The following is a 21,390-nucleotide window of genomic DNA, read 5'->3' on the forward strand; positions in this document are numbered from 1 at the left end:
CTGTAGCGGTTCTGTCCCTATCACATGTCTCAGAAACTTTTGTCACATTGAAGCTTGACTTTTCAATGTTTGCAGTGAACCATGACCGCCAAGGGTACGCACTTGGCATCTTATTATATTCTGTCCATGAGTTTCCCGAAACTTATAGGTCATCTCTGTATCATGTCACTCGATCAAGCAATGATAGCTGTAATATGCTGCTGAGGCCATGAATAAATGCATTGCAGAACATGTTAAAACCAAACGGTAAACGTTGAAACTTATAACAGTGTCCAAAAGCTAGGAATGCCGTATATTGGCGGCAAGATGGCTACAATTCGATCTATCGGTTGCTAGATCGAAGGTCCATAGAGGAAAAAGGCATACCCCATGGAACTTTGGGAATAGCACCTCCATGTTTTTTGCCGGTCACTCCCCGGTCTTATGATTGAGTTAATCTGCTGTGAATTGAGCACTAATCGTATCGAGCCATATCTTTCTTCCACCACATGCAAAAGATTACTATACAAAGAAACTGCGGGCTCAGTGACACCCTTCTCAAGCATCACTCATATCTTGTCACATACCTTCTGCCTACACACTAACAGAACGGCGTATGGTGGGTCGAAAAATTTAGTTTCTTCCCTGATCTCAAATTTGTATTGGAAGTGCCTAATGGCGCCAGTTTCGGCGAAAACACACACACATGTTCACTCAGAATCGCATATAATTCTTCCTCCTCTCTTATACTGGCACCTTGGACTTTATCTATCTTCTCCCGAATTCTCATTCTAAATTCGTCTTCTGTGATTTCTTCTGTATCTGACAGGTGCCCCCTCTGATTTTCATAGCGATTTAATGGCTTAATTCTCAGTTCTTCCATCAAAAAGCATTCTTTCAAGCAACCAGTGGGAACCTGTTCCCGAAGCATTTGTCCCTCAAAACGAATGGGTGCAGGACTATCTTTCCTTAAAACACATTCTCCACATCCTATGTCCATAATAACCTCACCATCTTGCAAGAAATCGATGCCCAGCATCTGTGGAATGGCTAATTTCTGCACGAGGAAGAAGTTCCACTCAAGTTAAGTTCCATGGCACAAAAAATCGAGTCGAACATGCTGTTGCTCGCAGATTCAGAGATCGCTGACGACTGACTTCCTGTCCGTAACTCTCACCTACTTGTACAAATATCCCTGGGCGTACATTCTGGGTAGACATACTCTCTTTGTCTTCTATTATTATCTCTCTTAAACCTTTATATGCCAAGATGTTGATGTCAGTTATTCTGAGGTATGGCATGGGTGTATCTTCCGTGTGACCCATGTGAGCCCCTCGTCGATGTTGTGATGACAGGCCAGCATCTGGGTTCAGTCACGACTCAGGTGATCCAAATTCAACAGTCTCCACGGCTTGTCTCGGTGGTTCTCGATTATTTCCTTTCTGCATCTATTATGGTTATTGTTATGGTGCTCAAAACCACTCAGTCCGTTACAGTGTGGTCGAGACTGTCTGACGTTGCCCCCCCCCCCCCCATACATCTGTTCAAAATGGTTCAAATGGCTCTGAGCACTATGGGACTCAACATCTTAGGTCATAAGTCCCCTAGAACTTAGAACTACTTAAACCTAACTAACCTAAGGACATCACACACACCCATGCCCGAGGCAGGATTCGAACCTGCGACCGTAGCAGTTCCGCGGTTCCGGACTGCAGCGCCAGAACCGCACGGCCACCGCGGCCGGCTCCATACATTTGTGCCCACTTGTTCCTCCCACTGTTATGTTGTCTCTGCGGACTTGCGAAACTGTATCCTGAATCACAGGGCAGTTGCCGTTGTACAAATTCGAGTTCTTGCAGCAGAGTCTTAAAGGCTTCAATGTAATCTCCTGTCCGTCCTGCTAGAATGTGCAGAAAGAGTGGCGGTAGCTTCTGGCAGTAAAAAAGAATTATTTCAGTGGAGCTGTACGAGTGCGTCCGCCAAGAAACTGATTTTTCTTTATTAATGTTTCCAGGAAATTTGCTGCACTATGCATTTCGGAACCCTCAATATTGCGCCTCATAATAATTTCGACTTTCTTCCTTTCCTGACCCTCCCTAGACCAATAACTGCTTAAGAGGGCATCGCGAAATTCTTTATATGTTGAGCACTGATGCACAATAAGACACACTGCCACGGCAGTCTCGCTCTCCGGAAGACCACAGATAAACTATAATCGATGCATTAACGACCACGAAGTTGGGAAACATCGATCAAATTATTTAAGCCAAGCCTTCAGCTACAATGACTTCCCGCTGTCCTTTATCATCATCATCATCCTCATCATCATTTAAGACTGATTATGCCTTTCAGCGTTCAGTCTGGAGCATAGTCCCCCTTATAAAATTCCTCCATGATCCCCTATTCAGTGCTGACATTGGTGCCTCTTCTGATGTTAAGCCTATTACTTCACGATCATTCTTATCCAAATCCAGGTACCTTCTCCTTGGTCTACCCCGACTCCTCCTACCCTCTACTGCTGAACCCATGAGTCTCTTGGGTAACCTTGCTTCTCCCATGCGTGTAACATGACCCCACCATCTAAGCCTGTTCGCTCTGACTGCTAAATCTATAGAGTTCATTCCCAGTTTTTCTTTGATTTCCTCATTGTGCACACCCTCCTGCCATTGTTCCCATCTACTAGTACCTGCAATCATCCGAGCTACTTTCATATCCGTAACCTCAACCTTATGGATAAGGTAACCTGAATCCACCCAGCTTTCGCTCCCATACAACAAAGTTGGTCGAAAGATTGATCGGTGCACAGATAACTTAGTCTTGGTACTGACTTCCTTTTTGCAGAAGAGAGTAGATCGTAGCTGAGCGCTCACTACATTAGCTTTGCTACACCTCGCTTCCAGTTCTTTCACTATGTTGCCATCCTGTGAGAATATGCATCCTAAGTACTTGAAACTGTCCACCTGTTCTAACTTTGTTCCTCCTGTTTGGCACTCAATCCGTTTATATCTCTTTCCCACTGACATTACTTTTGTTTTGGAGATGCTAATCTTCATACCATAGTCCTTACATTTCTGATCTAGCTCTGAAATATTACTTTGCAAACTTTCAATAGAATCTGCCATCACAACTAAGTCTTCCGCATATGCGAGACTGCTTATTTTGTGTTCACCTATCTTAATCTCACCCAGCCAGTCTATTGTTTTCAACATATGATCCATAAATAATATGAACAACAGTGGAGACAGGTTGCAGCCTTGTCTTACCCTTGAAACTACTCTGAACCATGGACTCAATTTACCGTTAACTCTAACTGCTGCCTGACTATCTATGTAAAGACCTTTAATTGCTTGCAAAAGTTTGCCTCCTATTCCATAATCTCGTAGAACAGACAATAACTTCCTCCTAGGAACCCGGTCATATGCCTTTTCTAAATCTATAAAACATAGATACAATTCCCTATTCCACTCGTAACACTTCTCCATTATTTGCCGTAAGCTAAATATCTGGTCCTGACAACCTCTAAGAGGCCTAAACCCACACTGATTTTCATCCAATTTGTCCTCAACTAATACTCGCACTTTCCTTTCAACAATACCTGAGAAGATTTTACCCACAACGCTGATTAAAGAGATACCTCTGTAGTTGTTACAATCTTTTCTGTTTCCATGATTAAAGATTGGTGTGATTACTGCTTTCGTCCAGTCTGATGGAACCTGTCCCGACTCCCACGCCATTTCAATTATACTGTGTAACCATTTAAGACCTGACATTCCACTGTATTTGATGAGTTCCGACTTAATTTCATCCACCCCAGCCGTTTTATTGCACTGCAATCTACTGACCATTTTCTCCACTTCCTCCAATGTGATCCTATTTCCATCATCATTCCTGTACCATTGTACATCGAAATCTGAAACATTACTGATCATATTTTCACCTACATTGAGCAACTCTTCAAAATATTCCCTCCATCTGCCCAAGGCATCCACAGGATTCACCAGCAGTTTTCCTGACCTGTCCAAAATACTTGTTATTTACTTCTTACCTCTCTTTCGAAGACTGCTGATAACACTCCAGAATGGTTTTCCAGCAGCTTGACCCAAGGTCTCCAACCTGTTTCCAAAGTCTTCCCAAGATTTCTTCTTGGATGCTACAATTATCTTTTTGGCTTTGTTTCTTTCTTCGACATAACTTTCTCTGTCTACCTGAGTTCTAGTATGTAGCCATTTTTGATATGCCTTCTTTTTCCTTTTACAGGCTGCCTTGACTGTGTCATTCCACCAAGCTGTTTGCTTCATCCTACCTTTACACACCACTGTTCCAAGACATTCTAGTACTGTGTCCCTGTACCTTGTCAATTCCTTTTCCAGTGACTGCAATTGACTACATTCAACTAACTGTTACCTTTCTGAGATCACTGTTATGTACTTGTGTCTGATTTCCTTATCCTGAAGTTTCTCCACTCTTATCCTCCTACACATGGACCTGACCTCCTGCACTTTCGGCCTCACAATACCAATTTCACTGCAGATTAAATAGTGATCAGTGTCATCAAAGAATCCCCTGAATACACATGTGTCCCTCACAGCCTTCCTGAATTCCTGATCTGTTATTATATAGTCAACGACAGATCTGGTTCCCCTGCCTTCCCAAGTATACCGGTGAATGTTCTTATGTTTAAAAAAGGAGTTTGTGATTACTAAGCCCATACTGGCACAGAAATCCAAGAGTTGTTTCCCGTTCCTGTTGGCCTCCATATCCTCTCCAAATTTACCCATAACCTTTTCATACCCTTCTGTTCGATTTCCAATCCTGGCATTAAAATCACCCATGAGCAGAACACTGTCCTTGTCGTTTAACAACTACATCACTGAGTGCGTCGTAAAAACTATCCATCTTATCTTGATCTGTCCCTTCACAATGCGAATATACTGACACAATCCTAATTTTCTTGCTAGACACTGTCAAATCTATCCACATCAGTCGTTCGTTTACATACCTTATTGCAACTACGCTGGGTTCCATTTCTTTCCTGATGAAAAGCCCTACACCCCATTGTGCTATTCCTTCTTTGACTCCTGTCCTTTAATGTTTGAAAATTCCAGCGTACAAGTAATGCTGACTGATAACCTTGTAGTTTAGTCCCTTTAATCTACAAACCAAGAAGTGTTTGCAATCAAAAGGCTCCAAATCAGTAGATTCTTCTCACAGCCGACAAAAATATGCTCCTTTCTGTAGACGCTTGCACATCATGCGCCAATTTACACTCATGCATCCTGCCAACTGGCATTGGGACTATCGGGGATACCGCAAAAACTTAACATTTTATTTACTCGCGGCTTAACGACTCTGAGGTTCGTCTCCAATTGTGCCGCCTTGCTTCTGTGTTGCCCATTCAAGGCCTCTTGCCTCTCCTTAAGCTCCCGTAATTCTGGAGGTAAACCACTGGTAACATACAAGTTTCCCCAGATTCCACTTGCATGCTCTAGATCTATTCTCTAACGAGAGTTTGATTAGTACCTTTTAACTGATCAGTGGCAACATACAGAAGGTGTTAGATTCCCTCTGATGTCTGCTGAACCTTTACCTTCTAACGCAGCTACCCATTTGTCTGTGTCCTGATATTCGATCCTGACTGATCCTGATTGATATTCGAGCACATCTTACATTTAGGTCAGGTAGTCAAACTGTTTCTATTGACTGGAACTTGGTCAAGAGTTTTCGACATCTCATTTAAGCTCATAAGTAAGCTTGACATTTCCTGTCCCTCCCTCAGGCCTCCTATATTTTCTTCTGAGTAGCAGAATTTCCGGTATCAGTCATGGGGTAGGCGAACTCAATGGAACATTTTATGGGATGTGTCAGACATTTATACACCACCCTCCTCACCAGAATTCCTAACTATATCACGGTATCATAAACTGTTATCAACCTCCCTCCCCATTTCGCCACCTGATGTTTTCTGGACTAGTTACAGGTTCACCTGCAGTTGGAACGACTGGTTCCATGTACAAGGAAACCGTGGCTCCGGAACTTGACATTTCTTCACTGTCCCGATTGACCTTCATATTGAACTGGTGATTCATCTCTATAATTCTCTCATGTTCCATCTGAGTACGAATTTGTATCAGCTATAAAAATCTACCAAACAATTCCCGACAACCCCTCTTGCTTCCTACTCCAACAAACACCAATACACAAGACACATAAGGAGATCCTTCCAAAATTTCAGTTCGAACAATGCAGAACAGCAACAAATGGAACAACACAATGCAGATACATCGCAGCTGAAGCACATCATATTAAGAAATGCGCGTCATTATTTAACTTTAATTTCTCCCCATCTTTACAAAACATGCCGCGAACACTCCCCTTATTTTATATACGGAATTTAAAATGTTCCCACAATCACCATTAGTCACCACACAAATCATGACATTGACAAAAAACAGATGTTACAATAATTTACCATTCTATTAACTAACTCTATCACAAAATTACTTAACAGTAAGGCCCAGGGCAAGGGTCGTCATTTTAATGCAAGGCTATAGTTTTACAAAATGAGCCTACAATATGCAACAATTGTCCCCTCCAGGTATGCGAATCTCCCCACTACGGTTCAAATGAATCGAAATGATCCATGCACAAGGAAGCGGCCTGGAAGGCTGGCTCTGACAAATGAACAGTAGCTGTGGGTCTTGTATTTTGTCAATAAACATGAAAATATCCTAGGGGACAGATGGCTACTGAACTGAAATAGGAATTCAAAACCATTGTAATATACTGACAAGTTAATCGAAAGTGCGAAAAAGAAATGCGAAAAAGAAATTTGTGGCACAACCTGACTAGAAGAAGGGATCAGTTGACAGGGCACATTCTGAGGTATCAAAGGATCACCAATTTATTATAAGAAGGAAGTTTGAGGGATAAAAAATGTTGAGAGAGAGCAAGAGATGAATACAGTAAACAGATTCAGAAGGATGTAAGTTGTTATAGTTGTCGGTGATGAAGAGCCTTGCGCAGGGTATAGTTGTATGAAGAGCTGCAACAAACCAGTCTTCGTACAACATAATAGAATGTAAATTATCACTGGACAAAAACAAGGAAATTAGTGCGAAACGTGAGTTCATGGAAATAACCACGTTAACTTGTTCGGAGGAGCGGTATCGCTCATAAAAGAACCGGTCATGACAACTGCATCGATTCGGAAAGTGAGTGGTATAAGCATGCATGAAAACCCGACATCAAAGTTGGTCAATGGCTGAAGTACATAGCATGACCAATCAACCCTTTTGCTGCTACAGACGGGATTCCAGCTTATCGTGCTGAGGGTGGCTTTTGTTTTTCTTTCCGCTAACCGTCATACTTACTGCGCTGCATCAAATTAAGTAAATCATTGCACGAAGTTTTAAAGATTTCGCAGAGGTAAAAACGCATTGCGTGAACTTTGCGTATTGCTGAATTTAGTTCATATATTGCTTCAAAAGAAATGTAGTTAACACATCAAAATTTTATTTAAAGTTGACAGCGGAACGATATACCATTTAGTTTTTGAGTTATTGGACTTATATCCCACGGGCACTCACGTGCGACGCGCCCATTTCTGTCCATGTGGACTTGCTGGCTGCTATGAAACACTTATAACCCGATTTTAAGAAAACTAATAAGTGAAAAAATTTGATTTTTGAACATATTATACAATCTGATATCATCACTCGACAAATGAGTGAATTTCTTTTCATCATATGCTACCGTTATTGCGTTGTACCAATTTCAGTCAAACATTGCGGGCACTCTGTGTACGGTTGATTTCAGCTGATACATTGCACTGAATGAAATGCAGATAAGACATAGAAATTTCGTTTAAAATTGAGAGCAGAACGATAATTCAATTTCGTTCTCGAGTTGTTGAGTTCCATTTGCGATGGGGGGGGGGGGGAGGGAGAACGGCATCCAGTGTGAACTTAACTCACTCTCCCCCCCCCCCTCCTCTCCATCCCATTTTGCCCTCTTCCAACAGGGTATCATTCAAAATTCTGTGATCTACTGTGAGAGGACCATTTGATCAATTCTTGTAACAAAAAATTGTTTTCAAAATTATCGAATCGATGGGAGGGGCACCCTGACACTGGTGTCACATAGGCGTTATGTCAGCGTCGCACCAGCCCGACGCCAGTGTGTACTCGGAAGCGCGCCAGCCCACCCAGTCGTGTGAGAATTTTCAATGGCTAACCATGTCATCACAAGCAACGCTGTTTACGTTCAATTATAATTTAAACAAAAGGTTTGCAAACATGTCAACATTGTGAGTTTCATACTTTGGTTGTATTCGAAAATCCGCAATATAGTGACGTTGAAGTCATATTATCGGTAGATGAGTGGAATGTCTATGTAGTGTCTGCAGATTGCTGCTTTATTCCACGGAATCACACTCTCCGCCTCAGTGTTATTAAGTGCTACTAAGTTCACACAGCTAATACTGTCACAGTAGGGGATTTCTGACGAACAGTTTAACTGTTTAACGAGAGTGTGCACTTACTTACTGGAGCACACGTTTACGAATTTAAAAAAAAATAGCTTGTGTAATCTATAACCAATGAGAACTCAAAGGATTATAAAACTGAAAGGAGGGCCTAGTAAGTAATAACTACAACTGTCTATATTCAGTATTGTGGACAAATACTTATTTTGCATCCTAAACTATTTTTCCTTTCGATTGTTTAACTATGTCGATACAGATAGCAGTACCGGTAGGTGCATCAGGAACGGAGGGGTATCTGTTGAGAGGCCAGACAAACGTGTGGTTCCTGAAGAGGGGAAGCAGCCTTTTCAGTAGTTGGAGGGGCAACACTGGACGATTGACTGATCTGGCCTTGTAATGTCAACGAAAACGGCATTGTTGTGCTTGTACTGCGAACGAATGAACGCAAGGGAAACTATAGCCATAATTTTTCCCGAGGGCAAGCAGCTCTACTGTATGGTTACATGATGATGACGTCGTCTTGGGTAAAATATTCCGGAGATAAAATAGTCGCCCATTCTGATCTCTGGGCGGGAAATACTCAGGAGGATGTCGTCTTCAGGAGAAAGAAAATTGGTGTTCTACAGATCTGAGCGTAGAATGTTAGGTCCCTTAGTTGGGCAGGTAGGTTAGTAAGTCTAAAAAGGGAAATGGACAGGTTGAAGTTAGGTATAGTAGGAATTAGTGAAGTTCGGTGGCAGGAGGAATAGGAATTGCAAAGTGACTAAGCAGGAATGGCTAGAGGATAAATGTACGGATTTAGAAGCATATTTCACTATGGGAAAGATAGATACATTTACAGCAACATAAAGAGGCCTTTGGCGAAAAGAGAAGCATCTGCATGAATATCAAGAACTCAGATGGAAAACCAGTTCCAAGCGAAAAAGGGAAAACAGAAACGTGGAAGGAGTATAAGCGCCGATGAGCCAAAACATTATGACCACCTGTTTAAAATCGTGTTGGTCCACTTTTCAAACACAGTGCAGCAACGATTCTGCTTGGCATGGATTCTACAAGTCCTTAACAGGATTCCAGAAGTATGTGACACCAGATGTCTACTCACAGGTCACTAAGTTCCAGCAAACTACGGGAGTTGATTTGTGGACTCTGTGATAAACCTTTTGCATTTCCTTTATGTTTTCGTCTTCTTTAAAGGCAAAGAGACAAGATGAAGCGGTAGACCATCATAGAGCCTATGCCTACCGTCATGTATTTTTTGACTTTCAGTTGTTAATAACAGAGGATTTTTTCTGGTACCAGAAGGAGTAAGGAGAGAGTCGCGCTCAGCTAGTGAACGAGTGAGAAGCACGCCATTTTTAGCGAGTAATTGTAGACCGCCATTTTGGGGTCGCTATGAATAAGTGAGGAGTGTGGATTTCATATGTGCACCGTTTAGAAAAAATACAGTATTGTTTTATTAACAGAAAGGTCGTGTGAGTTGTTATTTCAAATAGTACAATAATTACAATAACTGAAGCCCACCTGTGTACTTTGGAAAAGTACGAAGATCCGATAAGATTAATAGGAACACGGTCAAGACTTCAAAGGTGAACGCGGCGACCAAACGTAGTATTATAAAGAATGGTAAGCACAAATCTACAGCGGAGAAAGAAACTACTCCGCCCTGCAAAATAATATGAACTAATACGGACTTATTTCCAGGCATAGCTCAGCTTATTGTGCTTGTCATTCACGCTGAAAAATTAATCTCATTAATTCAATACATTTAAAAAAGCCACGCATTTTATTATCATCTATTCCATTATTTTATTATAATATAAAGTGGCGACAGGTGACAGGCACGATACGCAGTGGGCAAAACTGTGAGTACTAGTATTGTTAGGAAAATGAATATACATGTATGTTAACGATTTCTTTATGTTCCATGTACGCTGATGATGTGACGGAGACGATGATGTGGTACTGAAGAAATGCTATAAAAAGGAAATAATAAATAAATTAGAAGGAAAAAAGGCGACAATACCAAGAGCACACAACAAAGCACAACAGAGGAAGCACGATTTACAAGACAACAATCAGGTAGGACCGCGCAATGCATATAGAGAATGCGTTCCCAGTAGACCTATTAGAAAATCCATCCACCTATTTCCTAAATTCCAGAACCTAAAGCTTCAGATATTAACGCTATTGTAGTGAAGTGGAGATAATGACATTTCTTTATTAGTATAGAAAATATATTGACTAAAGAACAGCTGAGACTACAATTACATACAACTGTATATGCATTTTTTCGCGTGAGAAGTAGCGCGGAAGTAAAATCTTAAAAAAGAAAATTTTTATTTTGACAACTGCAGTGGTATAAGGATTTCTATAATGGAGGGTCAAAACAATAAGGAAATGTCATTCGAAAATCATAATGCGAATGTAGTGGATGTTCATTTGCAAAATGCAACAATGAGTGGTTTGGAACTGTTTAACGGTGATTATTTGGATGCTGGGCGCGACATGCCATTGTTGCATTCGACGCCCGTGAATACAGAACATTTAATTACAAGCAATACGTTAATTACAGTAGACGTAACTAATGGAACCTCGAGGCCAGAGAATATTTTAAATGAGAGCAGTACGCGTAGTACGGACACAGATACTGACAGGCGTAGGCCGGAAGTGAATACGGAAGATATGCAAGCCTTATTTCGAGCCTTAACAGAATCCATACAAACAAGCATGAATGCAATGAAAGCAGACATAAATTCAAAAATGTCGGGCTTAGAGACTAAATTGTCAAGTTTACAAACGATACAAGCAGACATGACTAATATGAAAGCAGACATGACCACAGTAAAGTCCGAGATTGAGAAGGTTAATACAAACATGACACACATTTCAGACGACGTAAAAAATTTGCGCACAGAACTCAATAGTCTGGACACGAAGTTCACACAGCAGATTTCACAAATCTCCACGGAGGTCGATAGTAAAATTAATGAACAAGTACAAATTTCGGTTCACGATATGGGTGAGAAATTAAAAGGCATAGTGGGCGAAAAATTTGAAACACTAACACACACGTATCGACAGGAGCTATCCGGAATTAGAGAAACCCAAGAGAATTTACAGGCAATGCAAAAGAATACACAGGTCAACTTAGACAATGTACAATCAGATGTAGCGAAACTACACTCTTTCTGTAACGACTTGCCAGAAAATGTAGAAAAAATCACATTGGAGGTAGGATTACTCAAGTTAGAACACAAGAGGATCAATTCAGACATTGTGCACCTTTATGAATCGGTAAAGAGCAATGCAAAGGACGACAATACAACGTTCGCAGAAAAATGCGTACGTGAACAGCGTACCTATGTGGAAGCGGTAAAGGAAGTAATGGGGGACAAGGAAGAAGATATCTTAAAACGCGTAGAACATGATATGAGGCAGTTAGAACAACGGTTAAGAGACGAAATAGGTAACAAACAAAGTACGGTAATATCATCGCCTGGGGCGGTAAGCGGAGCGATAAACAGCCATCCGCCAGTGGGAGGAATCAGTGGCGCGGACAACAATGCCCAACCCACGCCGCGCGACCGCATGTCGACGCGCGACGCGAGCAGCGGGCAAAACTTTGCTGAAACAAATATACCATCACCGCAGGGAAATGCTGTTCCGCCGTGCTGGACAGCGTTGTTAATGGATGAGAGCTTAATAAAACATCGACAGTTTCCCGTATTCTCAAATGAGAAAAAGCGAACGCACCCAGTAGTGTTTGTCCGAGCCTTTAGAAACGTACTGCCCAGGACTTGGACAGAAGCTCAAAAAATTAAATATGTAGTAGGACACACCGAGGGTGATGCCCTTTTGTGGGCTACGGAGATGTCAGAACTTTGCGAGACATATGAGCAGTTTGAGAATGCATTTTTAGATAAATACTGGTCAACAGCTATCCAGGAGAGGTTAAGACGAGAGGTATTTAACCCAGTACCATATCATTCAAAATTCGGGGGGCTAAGAAGCTATTTTGAAAAATATCTAAACAAGACCCGTTACTGGAATAATCCGATATCTCATGTCGATGTACTGAAAATCTTAAAGAACAAGTTACCTGCAAATGTTAGGGAAAAATTAATAACTGTTCCCGAATATGATCTCGAGTATTTTCTTTCAGTGCTCGACTCAATAGATCTGATTCATGAGGATGGGCAAGCCACGCCTAGTTATCGTAACGGTAATGGGCACAACCCAAACGGGAAGAACTACGGTAACGGCAACGGCTTTGGAAATTATAACGGTCGTGTGCGTATGAATGAATGGCATCCGTATGTACCGCCGCGCCACAACGGAAATCCGTACAATCGGTCTACCTACCAGCCACAGAGTGGCCGAGGGTCGTACGAAACTAAATATCAGCCCCATAGGTACGGTAATGGCAGAGACAATAGAAATTCGAGGGAAAACTTCGACAATGGGCGACAAGGAAATGCAAATTACCAGGAACGGAATATGCAACACAGGGATCCGAGAGATAACAGGCAGCCCGTACAGTCAAATCGAAACAACCGTGACACGAACTGGCGAGCACGCGAACATACAGTAAACATAGTAGAAGTGACGGCAGAAAATGAAACAATACCTTTACCGGCCCCAGGAAATAATAATCTAGCGTGACTAGAGGAAGAGGGTAATGAACTGTCAGTGTGCCACAGTACTAATATGAGCGACTTCAACACTAAAGCGAACAGGAACGGAAAGGAGGAAGCAGACACTGAAACAAACCTACACATACAGCATATCCGGAATCTATTTTTAAGGTATGATAAGGGCGCAGAAATGAAAGAAGACTTGTTTATCGAAGAGAAAGAAACAACACGCAAGGTAAGTGAAATTATTCAAGCAATAATAAAGGTAAAGGTGGGAAACATAGATGTACTAGTTGTTTTGGATACTGGCGCGTCGACAAGCCTGATGTCTACTAGCTTGTTCAAAGAGATAGCGAGGGAAGTAAATGTTCCCACACTACCTGTAGAGAACTGTAAGATCGTAACGGCGACGGGAAGTAAATCTAAAGTTATAAAATTACAGGCCAGCATACCCATTAGCATATGTGGCGTAATTTTGCAGTGTACTTTCTTGTTGGTAGACAAACTTATAGTGAACTGTATACTTGGTATGGAGGTGTTCAGAAGATATGGGATAAAAATAGATATTGGCAGCGGGGAATGCCAGTTTCATGTAGGGGAGCGCACGCTGACTATGGACTTAATAAGAACTACAATGACAAATCAGGTTAGGCCGATACCAGACATTAATGTTAAATTTGTCTACCCTCAACCCATAATGGTAAAGGAGATGGAACTTGATGACTCTGGTAGGGAGATCCTCGATGAGCAAATAGTAGACAGTAAAATAAATAAATCCACTTGTCTTAACAATGAACAGCGAAGTGAACTGACAAAATTACTCTTCAAATATCATAACATTTTTCGTAAACAACCTAGTGTTATTAAGGGATATGAATATAAAATGGAAGTATACCCGCATGAAACTTATTGTAGAACGTCTTATGGCACCCCTTGGGCAAAGAAAGAGGCAGTAAGAAAGGAAATAGAGCGTATGATTAGTTGGAGGGTTATTGAAACATCGCACTCACCTTACTGCAGTCCGATTCTCGCAGTTGGTAAAACTGACGGAACGGTGCGGTTGGTGTTAGACGCGAGGGAAATAAACAAAATCATCGTTCCTCTAAGAACAAGGCCAGAGAATCTAGAAGAGCAGTTATTAAAGTTCCATGGCGTTAAGTATTTAACATCCCTTGATTTGAAAGCTTCGTACTGGCAAATTTTATTACATGAAGAGAGTAGAAAGTATACAGCTTTCATAAATGCCGGGAGGAGCTACCAATTTAGGGTGCTGCCTTTCGGATTAAATGTGAGCGCTGGTGTATTTATTGAAGCATTAGACAGGGTTCTTGGACCGGAACTGCTTAGCCAGGTTACACTCTACGTTGATGATTTATTAATTGCAACTCAAACATGGGATGAACATGTAAGTATTTTGGAAAGGATTTTGCAAAAATTTGATGAATACAATGTCACAGTTAACTTTAAAAAGTCTGAATTCGGAAAGGAAAAAATAAAATTCTTAGGGCATATTATTTCACCAGTAGGAATTCTACCTGACCCCAGTAAACTAGATGCGATACGGAATTTCCCAACACCCTATACTAAGAAACAATTAAAAGGTTTTCTAGGTATGGCCTCGTTTTTCAGGAAGTTCCTGCCACAACAATTGTTGAACAGTAGTTCACTATTAAACTTACTGCGTAAAAACCACAGTTGGTTGTGGACTAAAGAATGTGAAAATGATTTTCAGCAGATTAAGCAGGCGCTGATTAACGCGCCTATCCTGAAACACCCAAATATGGAATTGGATTTTTGTTTAAGCACCGATGCTAGTTATCAGGGGCTCGGTGCGTGCCTGTTTCAAATAATAACAAAGGATGGTAAGGAAGAAGTCAATGTAATCAGTTTTGCCAGTAGGACCCTCACAGAATGTGAAAGATCTTATTCCGTAACTGAGCTAGAAGCATTAGCAGTAGTTTGGGCGTTTCGTAAATTTCAATATTACCTTTGGGGAAAACATACCAAAGTTTACTGTGATCATCAAGCCTTGTCTTTTCTTCTGACGTGCAAGTTGTTACATAAGAGAATAGCGAGGTGGTGCCTGTATGTCCAAGAGTTTGATTTTGAGATAGTGTACATAAAAGGGGAACAGAATGTTTTGGCAGATGCACTATCACGGTTACCACAAGGTCTTACCGATTTCCACGAGTTAGAGGAACAAACATCAGACTTCAAGGTCCTTTTAATAGAGGATGGAACTTTTAAACCATATTATATTAAAATGTGCAAAAACATGCAACGTTTACAGGAAGAAGACCCGAGATGGAGCAAGGTAAGGAAAAAATTGCAAGCTAGAACACACGAACGTTTAGAGCAGTATTACATTATACATAATGGCGTCCTCTTTCACAGAAGAGATCGACGAATGGATAAGTGGTGTGTGTGCATACCTCAGGAATGCGTGGAAAACTTAATTCAACACACGCACCGCACATGGGGGCACTATGGAGTGCTGAAGTGTGCCGCCAAAATTTCTACGTATTGTTATTTCCCTAATATGAGGCGACGTATAGAGCAAGTAATCAGACGCTGTGCGGTGTGTCAAAAGGTCAAACATCAGAATAGGACCTGTCTTAACGCACTAAACCCAATAATACCAAAGCAACCAAGAGATCTTGTATCTATTGACGCCGCAGGTCCTTATCCCCAAGCCCGCGGCGGAGTTAAATACATCGTAGCCCTGTATGATGTTTTTAGTAAGTATCTCCAGCTGTAAGCAGTCAAAACAGTTAGGTCAGGGCCAATTATAAGGAGAATTCTGGAAGACTACATACCACGCATCGGGAAACCACAGGCAGTCCTAACTGATAACGCCTCAAATTTTACATGTGACCAATGGAAATCATTTTTAAAATCACAAAACATACGTCATATTTTAGTATCCAAGTTCCATCCGGAAGCAAGTCCCGTCGAACGGTGCTTCCGTGAATTTAATAGGTTTATCCGCACATATATACCACAGAACCAAAGGAAATGGATAGAATACCTGGGTCCGTTTCAGCACATAGTAAATCACCTACCACACACATCCACAGGGCACACACCGGCCGAACTAATGTTTGAAAAGATGGAGCTAGATGAATGGGCAAAACCGATACCTAAATTAAGGCGCAAAGACGTAATCTTAGAAGAGAAAGTACGGCGAGCGCTAATAACATTGGAAGAGCAAGCTCAGATAAGGAAAGGAATTTACGACAAGAAATTGAAAAACGTAACAGAATTCCAGATTGGACAGGAGGTACTACTAAGAACGCATCCGAAATCATCGAAATTAAAGGCATTGAATAGAAAATGGCAATTGTTATATGTTGGTCCGTATATCATTGTTGACAAGCCACATCCGGGGTGCTACTTGATAGGAAATATAAAAAATGGTAAAATAAAAGGCATGTATCCACATAAAGATTTGCGGAAATTTATTAAATGAAAATTCAAATCTCATTCTGTCCTTATCTGTTGCATCAGTAAAACGCAAGAAGGTAGGAGATTTGTCGCTCTTTGACGAATAAACCGGCTGGCGCTCGGTTCCTCTCCAGCTAGGGGGTACAATATTTATATTTCCGGTGCCCTCTCCCTCTTCTACTATCCTGTTTAGCCAATAAGTAATGTTCAATTTTCGTCTACTATCTAACATGCAGAGAGTGAGATGCAGTCTAGTGAAAAGAAATTTTCCTTGTGTTTTGATATTGTACTTTCTTAAGATTTAATTCACTGCGCGCGAGCTTTAGGCGAGAGGCATGAGCGATGAAGTGTACTGAGCCATGCTGCCGCGCTTTAAGCGGAGCGTACTTCAACAATTATATACGAAGCGGCTCACAGCTGATCGTAGGGGCCAAGTAGGCAAAAAGCAAGGTTGAGTTCAGTGTCCCCTGTACGATGCGCAAAGACACTCTGCGCACCGCGACGGAAACCATTCTAGAATTTAAGCGAATCGGCATCAACACCGCCTAACCAGCTGGTCAAAATAGGAGCAATAGGAAATAGAGTACCTATCAGCTAGTTACTCTGACGTAGATGAGCAACACAAACTAAACGAACAGACATTTATTCCTAAGTCGGTGACTATACTGTAAAGAGCATTAATGTTAAGAGTAAATCATTAGTTTAAGCATATGCAGCTTTAAGAAAATGAGCGCATGGACGCAAGTGAGCTATAAGGGGAGTAGAATACGCTAAATTTGTGAACTCAACATATTCTATTGAATGTACATAGCTAGAAATAAGTATAAGTATTAGAAGTAGAAGAGAATATATACAGGAAATGACCTATCCGACTATATACAACAGGACTAAGGCAAGTTGAAAAAGGAAGTAACAACATGTACACTTGAAAGAACGCGATTAGCACATAACTTAAGAACTAAGCGACTTACATACAACACATACGCGAGCGACGATGTGAAAGGTAGAATGAGACATAAACATAGAAAAATGCGTGTGACTGAGACGTGCGTGTGACTGAGACATAAACTATAAAATAACATATCATAGAACCACACTTCTTTACAGACAACATTAGAAGTAGTGAGCTTAATGTACAGGGAGAATACATATCCACAAATTTGTTATTACAGAGCTCACCTATGTTAGTTGCTATTAATTACACGATACCTTATAGTATAAGCAGCAAAATAAAGCTGTAAACATGAATTGAACAACACGCGGGAGATAAGCTAAGTAAATACAAACACCAACCAATACGCACACAACGTAATTGCATGAACTTAAAACAAAAGAACTGAGGTAAGTACTGTATGTTTACAAAAGCGATATGGAGAAATAAATGAAATTTCACTGCTGGATAATATTTTGAAGTAGAGAGAGTGAAAGGTTTTATTAGATTCGATTGAAGGTATTAATTAGTTAATCTACGTTTGTGGTGACGTACCGTGCATGGAGTGAATCTAGGAAGAGAATGAAAGTGTATTAGAGTAATACGAGTTTATTTATATTTGTGGGAAGAAATAAATAGGGCGGTGGTTCTAGTGTGAGAACCCTGTAGGTAGTACATGAGTATAAATGGCGATTTATGTGGAATATTTTTAATGAATAATTATATGGGTATACGGTGACGAATATGAAGATTAATATTACAAGGGTACCTAGGAAAGGGCCACGAAGCCGACGTAAGAAAGAATACACTATGTAGTTTTAAGTCTTAGAATGAATGGTTGTATGAGTGTGGAAAGCAAAGTATGATGATGCATGTACGGTAAGTAATTATGAAAACGAACATCACGAAGAAGCAGTGAGTAGTATAAAAGAAACAGTGAAGTCGATAGTAACAATGGTACATGATAAACATTTAAAACACACCACAGCACAGTGATTTGCTACACAGACATCAGAATGTAAAACAACCTAGTATGAAAAATATTGCCTTAGCGACTAACTGTTACAGCTCGAGAAACTATAAGGTTAATATAAATGAAAATATGATACACGATTCGTATGGGGAATGAACAAAAAAAAAATGCAGTGAAACAATATTTTCTACACTGAGTTCTTGCACGCAGAAGCGAAAGCATCATTTTAACACATGCGCGTTCTTATCTATCGGTAATGAATTATGTGTGGAGCAACACATGACCAAAAAATACGGTAAAATTATCGGTCACACGTCACAAAGGTAAACATGTACATGTCGTCGAATCAATAAGGCAGAAATATGGCTTGAAATATGTGTTCACGAATGTGGAATATTACGATGATTAACAAACAGTGATGAAGTCAGGTTTGTCAAGGGATAAAACATTCCCCACACTCGCTCACAAACGAGCATTTGTAAATATTATACATAGTATGTAGATTTATCAAATGCCAAGGATAGAATAAGTACACTAACGACGCACTACAAATAGCAATCCTAGAAGCAGCTTGATCTCTGAAGCAGACCTTAGCAAATCCTGTTTTCCATGTAGTGAGTAGTGCTGGAACGTATTTTCTATGTGTATTTGTGATGCTAAAAAGACGCAGGAGGTTGGACCTGCAAGTCAAGAGAAAAACAAAAATTCAGAACAAATGAGAGATTCCTTCTAATTTACTTATTAGTGTGTAAGATGGATGATGCCTAACATGGAACCCATATAGGAAATATGAATGTGACTTGAACATTTATGTGTCAACTTTACTATTGCCAATGTCGATGTCTATGAAAATATGTATGTAGTATTTTCTATTGTAGTTGTGGATGTAAAAACGCGCAGGAGGTCGGTCCTGCAAGACAATAACAAGAAAGAGCAAACATTCAGAACAAGTGCAAGATTCCTTCTAATATACTTATTGCTGTGTCAGATACTGCTTAACATAAGAGTCCATATACGAAATGTGAATGTGAATTGGACATTTATTTGCCAACTATATAATTGTTAATGTCGATGTCCATATAAAATGTATGTATGTACTCTTTTCTTCTTTTCTATGTGTATTTGTGGACGTAAAAACGCGCAGGAGGTCGGTCCGGCAAGACAAGAATAGAAAATGGGAATGTTCAGAATAAATGAAAGATACTTCCTGATTTACGTATTAGTGTGTAAGAGGGTGCATGTCATGGAGTCCGTATATGAAATGTGGATGTGAATTTTAAATTTATGTGTCAACTCTATTATTGTCAATGTTTATGTCTATGTATGTACTATTACCAATTTTATGTGAGATTTTATACTTGAAGAAGAACAACTTATGTATGTATGTGAAGTGCAACGCGACGGACGAGTAAAATACTCGCACGTGTGAAGTGATACAAAAATATTAAGGCGTAATAATATTGAAAATAACGGCTCAGCCGTAATATGAGTAAACGCTACAGTCTGGCAAAGTGAATACAGAGAGTGTGATGCGTGTGCGACGGAGATATCAGAGGAAATCAGTATAACCACGAGTTGAGGTGTGAGAACCGCTAACTATAATGCACGACGGAAGATAATGCCGTATCCTGCAGTGCGGCTCTTACCTTCAATGTCACTGGGCGAAAACCTCGCCCAGGCGCGAGATGAGGTATTGGTGTTCTTCGGTTGAGAGTTGGAGCTGAATCCGTCGTATCCAGTCTCCGGACTGGAGGGCAAATACAACACCGACTTCACGAGCCTGGAGCGACATTACAGTGTGGGCGCGGGCAGTGCTGCTGCTCACGTGGCGTTTGCGTCACTGAGTCTGGCGCGTTAAACAATGAGCTGCTGCTGGCCATAAGTGCAGCGAACAATGAGATAACGTGTGTCGAAAGGACAGCTTATCAGAATGGCTAATGAACCAAACACCAAGGAGAAAAACAATTATTAAAATATGGTGAAAGGACAATGTAAGAAATGTAACATTTTCCTCCTGATAATACTGCTTAATAAATGTAAGGAGAAATAAGAGACTACGACGTTAGCACGCCATGGACGTGCGATATGTAATATGAATATATGTGAATGTAATTACGTGATATAAGTATATGTGAATGTATTTATATGTATGAATTTGTAATGGCCAAGAAAATGAGCTTTTTAGATATATTTGTAGTAACATAAGGGTATTAAAACTCCATTGACGTGCACCAAGTGACGGAACTATGAGCCCCAAGGTTAATAAGACTACTGTATACTGTCTCCCTAAATAAAGAGACTTATTTCCGACAGTATACAGTAGGGGGGCATTTGTGATAAACCTTTTGCATTTCCTTTATGTTTTCGTCTTCTTTAAAGGCAAAGAGACAAGATGAAGCGGTAGACCATCATAGAGCCTATGCCTACCGTCATGTATTTTTTGACTTTCAGTTGTTAATAACAGAGGATTTTTTCTGGTACCAGAAGGAGTAAGGAGAGAGTCGCGCTCAGCTAGTGAACGAGTGAGAAGCACGCCATTTTTAGCGAGTAATTGTAGACCGCCATTTTGGGGTCGCTATGAATAAGTGAGGAGTGTGGATTTCATATGTGCACCGTTTAGAAAAAATACAGTATTGTTTTATTAACAGAAAGGTCGTGTGAGTTGTTATTTCAAATAGTACAATAATTACAATAACTGAAGCCCACCTGTGTACTTTGGAAAAGTACGAAGATCCGATAAGATTAATAGGAACACGGTCAAGACTTCAAAGGTGAACGCGGCGACCAAACGTAGTATTATAAAGAATGGTAAGCACAAATCTACAGCGGAGAAAGAAACTACTCCGCCCTGCAAAATAATATGAACTAATACGGACTTATTTCCAGGCATAGCTCAGCTTATTGTGCTTGTCATTCACGCTGAAAAATTAATCTCATTAATTCAATA

The 21,390-nt window shown here is 40.6% G+C and overlaps 1 protein-coding gene across 1 annotated transcript in view; it reads right to left on the bottom strand.

Annotated features, from left to right (window-relative positions):
- The window catches only part of LOC126252960 (uncharacterized), a 168,291-nt gene extending 148,051 nt beyond the window's left edge, over window positions 1–20,240 (bottom strand). Inside the window, exon 1 of the mRNA XM_049953975.1 lies at window positions 20,090–20,240. The gene's annotated coding sequence lies outside the window, so the exon portion shown is untranslated. The remainder of the gene's footprint in view (window positions 1–20,089) is intronic.
- Between the last annotated feature and the right edge of the window lie 1,150 nt (window positions 20,241–21,390).

The sequence above is a fragment of the Schistocerca nitens genome, chromosome 4 (assembly GCF_023898315.1).
Source record: "Schistocerca nitens isolate TAMUIC-IGC-003100 chromosome 4, iqSchNite1.1, whole genome shotgun sequence".
Lineage (NCBI taxonomy): Eukaryota > Metazoa > Arthropoda > Insecta > Orthoptera > Acrididae > Schistocerca > Schistocerca nitens.